The sequence below is a fragment of the Macaca mulatta genome, chromosome 2 (assembly GCF_049350105.2).
Source record: "Macaca mulatta isolate MMU2019108-1 chromosome 2, T2T-MMU8v2.0, whole genome shotgun sequence".
NCBI classification, from domain to species: Eukaryota; Metazoa; Chordata; class Mammalia; order Primates; family Cercopithecidae; genus Macaca; species Macaca mulatta.
This window is the reverse complement of record NC_133407.1, coordinates 169,365,651-169,380,153: the sequence shown is the minus strand read 5'-3', so window position 1 is coordinate 169,380,153 and position 14,503 is coordinate 169,365,651. Positions and strand designations below refer to the sequence as shown.

General features: G+C 40.0%; 1 protein-coding gene across 50 annotated transcripts in view; it reads right to left on the bottom strand.

Annotated features, from left to right (window-relative positions):
• ZBTB20 (zinc finger and BTB domain containing 20) overlaps positions 1-14,503 on the bottom strand; it is an 814,450-nt gene that overhangs the window by 25,557 nt on the left and 774,390 nt on the right. The gene's annotated exons all lie outside the window — the stretch shown is intronic.

The window sequence follows — 14,503 nt, the reverse complement described above, 5'->3', positions numbered from 1 at the left end:
GCATTCGATTCCAATGATTGTAATGAGGTAAACTGTTGAAGTTTACATTACAGTACAGTTTGTGAAAATTAAGTTTTACTCTGTGAATAAAGGAATTGGATAGATAATTTCAGACAACATTCTGAAAGACACTTATGCCCTCATTCCAAAGTTGAAATGAAATGTGGGGGAGAAGACCTGCTGGGACTAAGGAGAAAAGTTGATGAAATCTGAGGTTGATGCCTTTAAATCCTCTTATATTGTAAACCTTTTGAGATACCTTTTAGGAGTTTCATTTTTTCTATCTCTAAAGCGCTTTTTTTTTTACAAATTTAGCTACTGCCCTATTGTAACCTTTTCCTTTGTTCACTAAATCTGGGGAACAAAAATACAGAGATGCTACATCCGTAGGTGGGATACAAAAATGAACCAAGGGATCTACTCACATTCACAAAGTTGTGCTGTTTGAACTTGGCTTTGAATAGACCTTAAAGAAGGATCTGTATATTCAATTGTACAGTTAATAAGTTAGGTCTTTTGCTTAAAAAGAAATCATAAATTTAAAAATTGAATATATGAAAACCAGCATCTTCTTACTTAATAATCTGTTCTTGTGGTCTCTACATCATCATATACTTATTTTATAGAAAAAACCGGATTTCTAAATTCAGTGAGTTCAAAGATTCAGTATAACTCCCAGGTATGGCATTTCTTTAAAGAATATCATCACACACTGATGAATTATAGTTAGGTAAGAAACTAATTTTTTGACTTTGGGAAAACTTTCGTCTAGACTTAAATGAGTGAGAAAACAGAACTCAATAGTGTCACTAAAAAAAAAGTGTTCTGACAAAAAATATCATCAAGTTCCCAATTCATAGAACTTCCTTTAGTCCTCTGTTGCTGTGGCATTCTGAAACTACTTTTGAAGCAGGTCCTCAAATTCATGCTCAAATGTTCTCCCTGCTTGGGTCTTTCTGAAAAATAAAAAAAGTTGCTTCCAATGAGACCACTGTTTTTCAAAAGTATCTCTGTTTGTTGGTAGGAGGGGAATGCAAGATTTCTCTCTCTCTCTCTTTTTTTTTTTTTTTTGAGACAGAGTCTTCCTCTGTCCCCTAGGCTGGAGTGCAGTGGCACAATCTCAGCTCAATGAAACCTCTGCCTCCCAAGCTCAAGCGATTCTCCTGCTTCAGCCTCTTGAGTAGCTGGGATTACAGGTGCCCACTACCACGCCTGGCTGTTTTTTTTTTTTTTAAGTAGAGACGGGGTTTCATTATTTTGGTCAGGCTGGTCTCAAACTCCTTATCTTGTGATCCGCCTGCTCTGGCCTCCCAAAGTGCTGGGATTACAGGCATGAGTCACTGCACCCGGCCGATTTCTCTATGGACTTGAGCCATGATAGATAATTTTACTGAGGAGTAAAGACCTTCTACCCCAAAGCAACAGGGAAAAGCCAAGGAAAAAGGTAAATCTGTTTTGTTGGATGACTGGTTAAAATGGAAGCACTGAAGTGATTTGTGTGGGCTAGGTTCAGAGAGTAGCTGAAATTCATCTGCGTACCTCGGGTGATCCATTATAGAACCAGGCACAGGAAATCCTTAAAAAGAAAGAATAGGACATAAGTTCCTTTTTAGCTTATACTGAGATGAAGAATAAGTGCTGTCAGATAGAACTCAAAACCTTGGGTGGTTCTGGTAAATAAGTAAAGTAGAAGGCATACTTTGTAATCATTTTAATCACAAGTAGGCATTTTATCTTTATGATATCTTTATATATTCTTTTGTATAATATTTATATTATTTACATATTATCAAAAAAGTCATTGAGCTATAGAAGTCACCTATAGCTATAGCTAACGTTTAAATTATCTGATCTCACTTCACTGATTTGGTTGGATTTGATTTTCTCTAAAATAAAATCTCTATGCTAATCCAAAAGGTTGGCCATTTTGCTTTCCTTTGTGTGGATTACATTCATTTTTACTTCTCTTCTGCTTCTTCTTCTTCACAGTTCTTCAGTTATTGTGGTTTCTCTCCTCACCAAGTCTTATCATTTCCATGAACCTTATTCAAACTTCTTCCTTCTCTGTGAAGCCTTCTGTGATTACTAGAGTTCATCCTGAATTCTCTTTTCTTGGTTTCCACTGGTTGGTGAGGTAATAAACTGAGACATTAATTTTTGGCTTGTTCTCACCGAATAAGAAAAGTTTCCTAATGAGAAGGTAGCTCCCCCTTCCTCCACCTGTAGGAAAGAACGCCAGGTTTTTGTATACTTTATAGGGTCCTTTGCCTGAGGGAGTTGTGGTTTCAGAGCCCATTAAGCCCTAAAGAAGAAACCTTAAAGAGTTTTCTTTACTAATCTCTGTTCTCTAAAGTGAATTATTAACCTGGGCCCCTTCTGGGGTAAGGAGAGTGAGGTTGATTGATGCTTTGGAGTTTGAGAATTGGATAGCACTACTGGAGAGAAAAACAATCAACTTTCCCTCAAATGGGGAAGGTAGCAAGGTCTCTACTTGCATACAGCTCCAGTTGGGGTAACTGCTTGGCACACTTCTGGAGGCTGGACATAAAAAGGCACTGCTTTGAGAGGAGCAGTGATCATCTGAGGGCTGGGCCAATGGTCAACAGCAAGGACCACTGTGGAGGGCATCTGTAAACCCAGCTAGTGCAGTAGTGCTGGCAGTCAGAAGGACCAGGCTCAATGGCATCTTTGTGGGGTAGTCAAGCAATGTCAATGATGGAGACCATCATGGACTAAGGAATTAGATTTCACTGAGTCTTGTACCAATCTAGGGATGAGAAGGGAGCCCCAAAACTTGGCTGTATTTCTTGCTAATTTGGTGTCAGGGGCCTCAGGTTTAATTTTCTTTAGAAAAATAAGGGAGTTTTTTGTACCTGAATGTTGAGGAGTGTTGGGGAAGTTCACCTGAACTTCCTATACATGTAATACCTAAGTTAGTTCTTACCAGTGTATTACTGTCTCTTCTCTTTCTTTTTTCATTTGTGTCTGTCTTATCTCTCTAAGACTCCAAGCCTCCCAAAGGCTAGTATCTTGTCTTGTTGTAACCACAACTACAATGACAACTACAAATATATAACTGGATCGCTCGTTGTGCCCAGCATGTTTCTGTATAATGTGTGGGTTCTATGTGACTGCTTGTTTGGTCAACTCTTCACTACACTTCACAAACATATTGACGGTAAGTGGGAATCTCAGGCTGCAGATTTACTCTGAGATACGTCTATGTGATATGGTCCCGACAGGGCTTTCCCACCCTGAAGTTCTGTGTAATGCTCTTCTTCTTGTCCTTTATTTCCCTACCTACCCACAGTTCTATTTTCATTATGAATTTAAAGTCCAAGCAATTGTTTTATGTGTTCACTCAGTTGCCCACAAACTCTGTTCATTCATTTATGATTTCTGACACATGCCATGCTGTCTCTATCTCCTTGATTCCATTTCCCCAGAGAGACAGCTCACTGGGTCCCCATGTCAACAGAGGATTCAGAACCCAAAGCTAAGCCATACTTTGTAACAAAAAATAAGAAGAGATAACCAATCTATGATGTGATAGAAAAATGATCGGGCCAAACTCCGATCACTTTTGCCTAAGTTAGGGAAGCTACCCTGCTTGGTAACAGATGTTACAGAAATACCTATCAATCAGAGTTGATAACAGGGTATTTATATGTACGTTAACAGTAGTGTCAAGGATTGTTTAGAATATTTTCTCTTGGTGGCCACTGGGTGTCCTCATTTACAAAGTAAATATGCAATTTTTAGTGAAGGTCACTGGAGAGAATAAAAGACACTAGTTTTCTCTTTGGCCCTTCACATACTGGGGATAAATTTATTGCTGAACTCACAACCAGGTTATATATTAGTACAGTTTAAAAACCTTCAGGTCAAACTGTTAAAGTTTATAACCAAGAGTAACTTATTCAGGGTCCAGACATGAATTTAAAAGGCTGTTTCCTCAACAGAGGGGACTGTGATCAGCTATTAGAATGAGCCCTTATTCATTTGAAAATTGGCATGGGATTTTGACTATCTGCTGAGAGAGCCAGCAGAGAGGAGCAGAGAAGGTCTTAATTTATTCTTGAAAGAAAAGAGAACACCAAATATCTCCATGGGATATTTGTTAGATTCTGTTTTTATCTCACCTTTTCTGAAAACTAATTAAAAATAATAATGAGAAAGATAAAATATGTCCTTTGCCTAGGAAACCTGAAATAATGTGAAAAACATTACAATGAGCTGGGTCAGTATACTGATTATCAAACATTTCACATTTGAAGACAAAGAATTAAATTATTCCTTTGTGAACCTGTTATCCCACCTGTAAAGTGAAGGTGTGTATGCTTCACAGGGATGTTGTAGGGACAAACAGAATATGAGGCACATAAGGTTTCTAGGAAGAGAAACTGTACATGAGATAGATTTAGAGCATTACTAATATCCTAATTGTGGCTGAGTCACCGTTGTGTATGACTGGTTCCTGCTGGAAGACAGGAGTCAAGGCCAGAGCTCACACAGCCAACAAATATGTACTGATTTGCTGCTCGCAGGCACTGAGTGTGACACACTGCTCAGCAATCACTTAGAGCTCCCTAAAGTGGTATTTTGCATTTCTAGGATTGTCATTGTCTCTTAAATTTATACTTATATACATCATTGATGAGGTTCTTCCCTTGCATGGCAAAAAGAATTTCTGCCTTCCTCCAATTCAAGATACAGGCCTACTATTGAATATATAACAATACAAGGCCTTCAAATGTCATACCTAGCCAATTAGCTAATCCTTTCCCAAAATAAACTTCACTGTAATATTTTTTTTCACTAGCATACATCCCCAGCTTAATTATTATTCTCTGGCATGTTATTTCAGTACATAAATTATCAATATGATTTTGTGTTAAAACCAACAATTTGACCAGGCATGGTGGCTCACACCTGTAATCTCAGCACTTTGGGAGGCTGAGGTAGGTGAATCACTTAAGTATAGGAGCTTGAGACCAGCCTAGCCAACATGGTGAAACCTTGTCTCTTCTAAAATACAAAATTAGCTGGGCATGGTGGCGCATGCCTGTAATTCGAGCTAGTCAGGAGGCTGAGGCAGGACAATCACTTGAACCCTGGAGGTGAAGGTTGCAGTGAGCTGAGATCACGTCACTGCACTCCAGCCTAGGCAACAGAGTGAGATTCTGTCTCAAACAAACAAAAAACTCCCAACAATTTATACAAACAATACCAGGGAAGCTAGGAAGCTCTATGAGTTATCCCTGCCTTTCAGAGATGTTTGATTGTCTTACTAGCCGAGCTTAACAGCCTTTTCTGTTTTTAAAGGACCACCATGCATGCCTCTAGTACGGCAATCTCTAACACTTAATCAACAGTTAAATCTACAGCAATACACAATAGCCAGGTCACTTTCACCCTGAGATTATATTAAAGGCTCACAATATACTCAGAGTGTATGGAAAAGTGTCTCATTTCTTCTCAAGATCCTTAAATTCCTTGCCTTTATAGTATTATCCAACTCATTAATTAGTAGACTCATTTTTCAATGACTGTAACCCCACAGATACGCATCTGCAGAGCCCTCCTGATTGTATTTTTACCCTTGGCCTTTTCTCCTTTTAGTTTCCTCAGTGTGCACCTGCAATTTCACTTTTAGAACTTCTCCAGGCTCGGTGGCTGAACACCACACAGCACAGGCTTTATCTGATGTGCTGGCGCCTGGTGTGGTCTAAGACACACTGGTGTTTTGTTCTTGAAGTACAGGACTGATGTTCTGAAACCTAGACTCTAACACAAAGGAGATCATTAGCTCATTTTAAGTGTCTCTTTTCTTCCCTCCCAGCCTCCTCCTACCCACCCCAAAACTTCCTTAGTCCTAAGTACTGGGAGCAGATGGCAACCATATTCCAAAGCTGAGTATACACAAAATAGTGCCATGGAGAACAGAGTGGCTTCAAAGTTAGCCTTTCTATTCAAGTGGGATGGCGGGGACTTCTGGAGGAGTGAACTCATCTCTCATTCATTTAATCCTCTATTCATTCAGCCAGGAATTTGTTTTCCTACACATCCTTCTACTGTCCAGCCAGTTGAGGGAGGGTGGGCATGAAGCAACTCTCTTGAGGGTCCTTCCAGCAGGAGGGCACTAAGATTCCTATGCCAAGCTCTTGTTTCCCTGGGCCAGCTCTGCCTGCTGCTGATCAAATCATGCCATTCCCGTAAGACGAGCTTGGGAACACAGTGTGTGGGGGGTGGATTTCTCAAGAACTGTCTCCTTGCTAGACTGACAGTCACATGCTGTATTCCCTAGACAAAGATGAGACCCAGGAAAAGGATGAAACAAGGAGGAGGATGTGGGGTTGCAGAAAACTGTACAGGATGTTACAGCAACGGGAGGTGGGAGTGGGAAAACCTTTCCTTTCTGTTGTTTCAAGGTTTGCTAGAGCTTTTGCCTAATCATCTGTTTGAGCATCTTGAAAATAAGTATCTATTTCCATGATATCTATCAAAAACAGGCACCAGATTATACCACAAAGTTGACCTGCCATATTGCTATTAGAATTAAAACATGTAGCAGCCTACATTCAAAAGAAAGCTCTTCTGTTTCTCCAGCATAAAAAGCAGAGGGTATTTGTGATACACTGTTTTGTAGGTCTGCTGAATGAAAAAAAAATCATTCAGTAAAAAATTAGTACCTGTATTTTCACAAACGGGCAGAATGCTTCCAAATGCACTACACCATTCTTTTCGCTTCATTCTCTCTACCACATTCATGTATTCATTCAACAAACATTTGCTAAGCACCTACCCCTACTCTGTGTAAGCACTTTGCTGGGTGCTAGGGATTCAGCAGCGGACACGGTAAACAAGATTCTGCCCTCCTGAATTCTGTCACCTGGCCAAAACATTTAACAAGTACACTGCTAGAATGTTATTTGAGGAAAAGGAATAATTCATCTTACCTAGTATTTCTTCTGCATCTTTCTTAAACATATTTCTTGAAGGTCCAGACTCCTTTAACTAAGAAGTTCTATCTTAAATCTTTCTCTTTCCATTGTTATATTCATTCCTTTCTTGGCTACAATGTTGAGAGTTCAGATTGCAACTGCTATCATTTCTGGGGGGAATGGGGGTGGGACTGTAACCCTGAGAATCCTTGCTTTTCAAACTACACATATATTTTCTCTGTAAATATTGTACCATCTAATTTGCGTCTTTGGATTTTGTTGATTAGCCATCAACATGTGATTTAAGGAATACTGCATATGAGATGCAGAAATCATGACTCAGTAAGTTATTATTTTAAAGCTCTATTTTGGGATTTATACAGACTTGTGTACAGTCTAGTTTGGCTTTCAATCTAATCTGCAACTATTACTAGGAGGCTTGTAGATCAAGTTCCATACCCATGTGTCTCTGGAATTCTACAGTGAAGCAGAAGTGCTCAGGAGTTAAGAGAAGCAAACGTCCGAAATTATCTCCACGCATTACCAAAAACGGTGGGCACCACGGGACGGGGAAAACTTACCAGGTATAATAAGCCAGTGACTGTTACTGAATTTCTTAAGATTATACTTTTCCCAACTACTGCAGACTGCTTCAGAGTAGAAGGAGGTAAGTAAGCAGGGTGATTACAAGCAATCCTCCTCGGAAGTGAAACTCATTTACTCTTCTAAGTTTACCTCTATTTTAAATTATTTCAGACAACTCTCAAGCCATCAAGCCGACTGACTTTCAAAAAAATAAAAGATGCATTTCTTTACTTATAAGTATTTGTCTTTGCAAAGGGCTCTCTGATACGGTAGCACAGAAGTTTGCACATTCTAAGGATCTGATGTTTTGCCCTCTTTGGGCATCCCGGCTGGAAAGAGCTACGGTGAAAGGGCACCTAAGGTGAATGGACAGATTGTAGATGGATGCAGACAGGAAAATGTGCAGATCCTATAATGTATTCTGAGGTAAGACAGCACACAAATCCATTCCCTCTAATTTGAAAATCTCTCTTCTCTTTTTATTTTTTTTGAGACAAGGTCTCACTCTGTCACCCAGAGTGGAATGCAGTGGGATGATCATGGCTCACTGTAGCCTTGACTTCCTGGGCTCAGGTGATTCTCCCACCTCAACCTACGAAGTAGCTGGACTACAAGTGTACACCAATATGCCCCGCTAATTGTTTTGTAGAGACGGGGTTTCACTATGTTGCTGAGGCTGGTCTTGAACTCCTGGGCTCAAGCAATAAATCCACATTGGCCTCCCAAAGTGTTGGGATTACAGGTGTGAGCCAACATGCACAGTCTGAAAATCTCTCATTGACTAGAATGCACTTGAAGACAAGAAGGAACTTAATAGGTTAACAGTAGAATGTAATGCTATAATGTTAATAATACTCTAACCCTTCCCTATACCAAGAGGACAACATTCAGAGAGATTTGACACTTCTTTGAGCCCCAGTTTCCTTGTCTGTAAATGGGGTGTTTCGTAAGAATAAGATTATGCATATTAGTCCTCTTTCATTTTTAGAAAAAAAAAATACAAATGGGGGAATAAAAGAAGGCAAAAAGATAATGGAGAAGTGTCCCAGTCTACTCAGGCCTGAATCCAAGAAGGGACAAGAAAAGGGGCACTGGCTTTTCTTGAAGTGAAGGAGGTAACTGTTCTACACACAATCTCTTCCCACAGATTTAGGGCTTTTCAGCCTCAGTCACTCTCAGGGGGAAAGGATAGGGACCTGCAACAACTCTCAGTTAGGTTGCATCAGTTTTAGTTCATATTACTATTTTCAAACACTTAAAACTGTAGCTGACACTCAAATTCCTGGAGTGCTGGCTGTTTTTCTGGTGCTGCTTTAAGGGCTTTACATATAGTTTTCCATCGAATCCTTCTAATAACCCTATGAGATGAATACTATTTTTATTCTCATTATGCAATTATGTACATGAGGAAATGGAAACATAGGGAGGTTAATTAAAGGCACATAAAATGTATTCATAGGCTGAAGTTCACGTTAAAAAGAGCAACTAACTAGACCATGGGGGTGAGAAAATATTTTCTGAATATTGGAAAATAACACACAGCCCCAATCTTAGTCCATTATCAACATGTTCAAGAAATAGCTTTAGTTCTGTTCTCATACCTGCCCCTGCCCTGAAGGCATGTCGGAGGCCATCAGGAGCCACTCTGCATTGGGTTGTTCACAGGGACCTCTCCTCCTTGCTTCTTAGTTCACTCTGGGGGGCCAGGTTTGAGGATGCAGATTCTGATTAGTGTAAGTCCTGAGGAAGTGGCTTTTTCCTTCTTTTAGTTCTCTGACCCCAGTGTAACAAAATCTTTAAACCTGTGTCCCAGAACAACACACAGGAAATAATATGAAGCTCTAAAAGAAAGGCCTAGTCATGGTACCAGTGGAGTCCAAGACCTTCACGTCAAGAACTCCTGCTCTGGAGCAGGGCTGGGAGTGGGGGCACGCTTTGCCCGTATCACTGCCCAGTGAAACCAGGCCTGCTTTGCGGTGCCTGTTAGCACGTCAACCCAGGATTACTTAGGCCACTTCAGGAATCCCAGGATCTAGTCACCCATCTGGGACCTTTAGGTCAGGAATAAAATGGAATGGGCTAGATTTCTGAGCGTTTTATAAAAACTGGAAAAATTCCATTCAGGCCTACATGTAAAGACCTATAGTATTTCCCTGAGAAAATGATGTATCCTTTCCCCTGGGGTTAACTTCTAAAAGTTTTAGTTCAGAATTTGCATGTGTCTTTTCTATTAGACACAGAGTTATCTTCTGTAGTTCAAATTTATATGCACTTTTCTTTCATTATCTCCTTTACATCTAAATATCTGGTTAAGATATGAGGCAAAGAGATAATCAGTGATTATATAGGAAAGAAAGTGATTACAGCAAAAAATTTAATGACAAAGTTAATTCAATTATTGCTTCTTGAAATTCTTTGTGTAGTATTCTACATGCCACACTCAGCTTTCTTAAAAATTCTGTACTCTTTGGTCTCATATCTTTGTATAAAACTGATAACCTGACCAAGCTAAAACCAGTGAGAATAAATAAGTAGGAGGAAACTCATTTTTAGAACTGGAGAGGAAAGGAAAAAACTCCTCAAGGTTGATTTTGACATCAACTATAAATTCATTTGGCCTTGTGAAATTATAAAGACTCATGTGCAAAATTCTTCCATGTGATTGTTTATATAATTTTCAGTAGTGACAAAATAATCTCCTTATTTAGTTTTACAGGTAATTTAATAGTAGAACAAAGTATCATTTGATTCAGTTGGTTCCAGATCACCATCCTAAAGTAAAGGTGTATCAGATACTTTGTGAACAGGTGGGATTGGTCTTTGGAATGTCTTGGACCATCACAGAAAGCAGCATACTTTAAGTAAACAAATTGAAACCTACCCTCCCCACCTACAAATAATGAATTTGAGGATGTCTCATGACAATGAAGGAGGACTTGAGAACAACACATAGGTTATTAGTAATTACAGAGTTATCGGAATTGGGCATATCATGAAAGTAGTACACAGAACATGGCTTTTAAAGAATTACGCTTTGTCATTTTAAAAACCATTGTTTTAAAAAATTATTTTAAAAATTGTTAGGATAATTTAAATGTTCAAAGTATATGACATCTATCCTCTGCTTAGTGTTCAGAGATTACTGAGGGTAAGGAACTGAGTGAATATTTGTGAAGTAGTAATTCTTGCAAAACATTGTTTCTCAATAAAAAGAAGAGAAAGCAATGTTGAGAAGTAGAGAAAGAACCAGTATAATATAATTACTGCTTCACTGGGCTTGGGTAGTGCCTTCAAATTCCTTTCGCATATATTTACCATTCCAATTGCCCTGTGAAATGGAAGATCTAATTCCCTCTCACTCTGCCTATTTAATTGCAGAGTCTCCCTTAACACTGGTTTTTCTCAGTCTATAATGGGCTAGGAATTCTTGTATCATAAAAATATTCGTTACTCCACTTTTGAGTTACTTATTCATTATTTCTTTTTAAAACATTAAAACTTTTTTAAAAAGTACTTTGTAATAGTTGCTTTCCCATTTATCCTATGTTTGCTCTTGAACCCCTCTTTATGGTATTTTTTGTGACACATCTGATTCTGCTTTCTTGACAACAATCAGGAGGCCAGTAATCCCAAAACCCAAGGTAATCTTTTCCTAGGTCTCTCCCCCTCGTTGGTGTCTGTGCCACCTGATACTGACCGCTGACTCTTCCTCTCTCTGATGGTCTCTCTGCACTATCCTGGTTTTTCTCCTATCTCTTAGACCCCTCTTTTCTTTTCCTCTATTTATGCATTCTTCATTCTCTTGCTTATCACTCATGTAAATATTTCCCAAGGTTTTGCTTTCCCTTTTTCTCTCAACAAAGACCTTTTGACGTTTACTCCCATATCTATGGCTTATAGTGTGGCCTTTTGGCCAAAGGGTTTGCTAGTCCTAATCTCAAGCATTCCTGCTGTGCCCCAGGACCCTGTTTGTAACTCAGTGTTAGTTGTCTCCACTGGGAACACCTATGGTAGCTCATACTCAGCACTATATAAAATGGAACTCTATTCGATTCCTTTAAATGCTTTTCATCTTTCCTTGATATCTTGGAGTTATCTTTGATAACTGCCTTTGTTGTAACTAACACTCAGCTCCCAGAGCTGTCTACCCTCCTCCACAAAATCTGTTGCACCTGGATCCTCCCCATTCCTCCTGTTACCGCCCCCTTCAGGTCACCAATAGTATGAAACACTGACAGTGCTGTCTGGACCCTCTCCTTCCTCCAGTTGCTCCTTCTCACAACCAGGCTGCCAAATTAGATCTTCCCAAAGTCTTGCTCATGGCAGGCCCCACTTAATACCCTTCCACAGCTCTGCAGCAGAGTGCAAACCCCTCATACCTAGTCCTAATGCTTCATTTCCAGTCTTTCAAAAGAGTTCAAAAGGAGCCATCTCTAATAAACCTAACTAGATATTACTGTTACCTGGATTAAAATATACTTTACAAACTTTCTAAATTCTCAGATGCTCGTGATGTGAGGACATGTATTGTTTTAAGATTCTTGGTGGCGGTGTGTGTTTTTTTCCACCTTTGTGTCCTCACAGAACTCACTATAGTGACAGGCACAAAAGATATATTCTATACATACTCACTGAGTGAGGGAATCAATGCTCCAGTGGGTCTGTGTGTATGGGGACATATCTTTAACCATTCTGCACGGAAGTTGTTTGTGAATGTTATTTGATCTTCTCTACAAGACTCTAAGTCTCTGAGCCTAGGACTCCAGTTTATAAAACTGCATCCTGCACAATACTTAGCCTGTGGTCCTCCACATTGAAAGCATCCACTATATTGATGGATGAATAGTGCTGACTCTCTTCTGTTCAGAAAACATAAGTTTTTCCAGAAGCAGACTTAGTAACAGGCAGCATAAATGGTGGGAGAAAGAGCAGGGTTCTGTTTCTGACTCTGTCACTCATTATGCTGGGAAACTTTTGTTATGACACTTGCATTATTTGGGCCTCAGTTTTCTCATGTGTACAATAGTGGGTATAGACCAGGTAACCTTTAATCTTGCAGCGCTGATAAAAAGTTACAACTGGTACACATTCCTCAGAGAGAACAAATGATTCAGAGGCAGAAGAAAAGCAAAAAAGAAACTGCCCCCCCCACAAAAAAAAATAAAGCATTCTGCTGATGAAGTAATAAGGTACGTGATTATGGTACCTAGTGTGAGGTGACTGGTGGAAAGATCCGACTTGAAATTTCCTTAAAGCAAGAAGTCCTTAAAGAATCCTCACGCCTGCTCTCAATCAATCGTAAATATTCCAACTCGAAGGGCAGTAGTGCATGTGGCCTCTTTTATTGTAACTACGGATGTGAGAAGTCTTCACAGATATGGAGAAGCACTAATTTTATATAATGAAATTTGCCCTGAGCAGAGGAAGCACACACGAAACTGTCACTAGCAGCTGTAGATAAGAATTAAAGATGTATTCCTGCATTGGATGAGATGGCAAGATGAAGAACAGAACCCTGAAAATCAGCAGTGGGCCCTAACAATTACATGCAGACAACCATATCTATGCACTGTTTGGGAGAGCAATATGACACAGTGTAACTTGAGCCAATGGGCATTAAGACCAGACTTGCCAAGGGACCTGGGAGGATTTCATAAGAGGACAGACTGTTAGAGTCTGGAGGGGCCACAAGTCGATGACACAGTTCCAGCATGACACCTGTAGGTGACTCTGGCTCCATGAATGAACTTCTCTCAATAATTAGTTATTCTGAGCCAGGTGTGGTGGCTCATGCCTATAATCCCAGCACTTTGGCAGGCCGAGGCAGATGGATTGCTTGAGCTCAGGATTCCAGAGCAACCTGGGCAACATGATAAAACCTCACCTCTACAAAACAAACAAACAAACAAACAAACAAACCTCAAAAAACTAGCTGGATGTGGTGGCGCGCATCTGTGTTCCCAGCTACTCAGGAGGCTGGGTGGGAGGACTGCTTGAGCCCGGGAGGCAGAAGTGGCAGTGAGCTGAGATTGCACCACTGCACTCCAGCCTGGGCAACAGAGCTAGACCCTGTTTAAACAAAAAAGAAAAAGAAAAAGAAAATTTATTTTGTGATTTACTGATCAAAATCATCATTAGGACCTTCAGAATACTTTTTTTTTTTTCTTGAGACTGAGTCACCAGGCTAGAGTGCAGTGGCGCGATCTCAGCTCACTGCAACCTCCACCTCCCGGGTTCAAGCAATTCTACCTTAGCCTCCCAAGTAGCTGGGATTAGAGGCATGTGCCACCACACCAAGCTAATTTTTCTACTGTTAGTAGAGACAGGGTTTCACCTTTTGGTCAGGATGGTCTCGATCTCTTGACCTCATGATCTGCCCACCTTGGTCTCTCAAAGCGCAGGGATTACAGGTGTGAGCCACCACGCCCGGCCCCCTCGGAATACTTTCTTACTTCGACTGGCTATGTGGAAGGAAGGGTGCTTTTGCCTATCAGAAAATAAGTAAGTGTCTTGCTTTATTATATATTTGGAAAGCAAATGTCTCTAAAATGGACATAGGATTTAGCTGAGCTGAATTATAACAGACAATGTTACCCAAAAACAAATTTTCCCATGATTAATATGAGGCAAAGAATAAGAAGGCCTCAGTGTCATAACTGAACTGTTCTGTTTTCTGAAAACTCTGCGCTCTCTTTATGCCTCTATGGTTTTGCTTCTTTCTGTTCCTTCTGCCTGGAATGCCATTACTTCTGCCTTCTACTTTACAAATGCCCACTCCTTTATTATCCAGTTTAATGTCATTTTTGGTGTGGAGCTCTTTCCACTGCAACAGGCTCTTTCCTCGGGGGCTCTGTAGCATTTTGTGCATACTGGAACACTTTAATTCTGCATTTGTATTTACCCCATTATGTTCCAAAGTGTGAGGATGGGGTCTTATTCCTATCTTCATCCCTAATCTTAGCTGAGGACTTGGT